Raw genomic sequence first — 1,029 nt, forward strand, 5'->3', positions numbered from 1 at the left:
TCTACAGCGAGTAAAAGTACGTCTTGTCGACACGTCGACAGAGAAGAAATTGAGTCTTTGTTTACATCGAGAGTGGTATCTGGCCGACAGTTGGCGCTGGTGGGCACACCCGCAACCTGTATAGCGATCGCTGGCGAGTTTTTACTGTTTTTTGTCTGTCGAGCAACAGAGTTGCAGCTATTATATATTCACCGGCTAAGTTAAATATTTAAAACTACTGTTATGCTGTTACATATGTAATGTGTATGTGTGTTGCTTTAAGTAATGGTTATGCATTTCAGTTCTTTCTATTTACTATATGGAAAACTTATTTTTCATCATAAAAGTGAAGTCCATCATCTTTCCTTTCATAGGTTATTTAGTTTATTTTGTGTAATATTTCTTTGTATTCATACTAAAATGTCTTTATGCCTGTTCTGTTAGTGTGTTTGATTAATCACCTAGATAAAATATTAGGCGGTGTTACACTTCTATACCCCATTTTAAGGAGATTCACCAGCAATTTATTTACTGTTGATATCTCTGGAGTGGGTTGCAAGTTTGAAGTGAGAAGAAACACTTGTGATATGGCCACTGTCAATCTGCTCTTATATTACCGTTTCATTGCACGAAGCATCGAGTAAGTTTTGTTTATTATTCTTTTGTTTTCATGTTCTTCATTATTTTTACTTACTGAAAATGTATACTTTGTACAGTAAATCCTATTTTATTTTTTAGGGAAAATCTGTTAAATTTTCTGTATTCTTACATCCAATGTTCATTTTTTTCCAAATACTTACATGATCATTTCTGTTAGCCAAATAAACAATGATAGAGGTAAATTCTACATTTTTTACTACTTACTCGTAACTCATCATCAACAACAGAATAACCGCACTGATCCATTCCTTAGCGTCAGTGATACCACTGAACAAACTTGATATAAGAATCGAGCAACCAAAAATTGTTTCTCATCAAAACCGAGATGGCCTACTGGCTTGCTCTATGGTATGCCAGAAAGGTCACTGCCTTTCTATTAGAAAGCACAAA

This window comes from Palaemon carinicauda, chromosome 1, assembly GCF_036898095.1.
Source record: "Palaemon carinicauda isolate YSFRI2023 chromosome 1, ASM3689809v2, whole genome shotgun sequence".
NCBI classification, from domain to species: domain Eukaryota; kingdom Metazoa; phylum Arthropoda; class Malacostraca; order Decapoda; family Palaemonidae; genus Palaemon; species Palaemon carinicauda.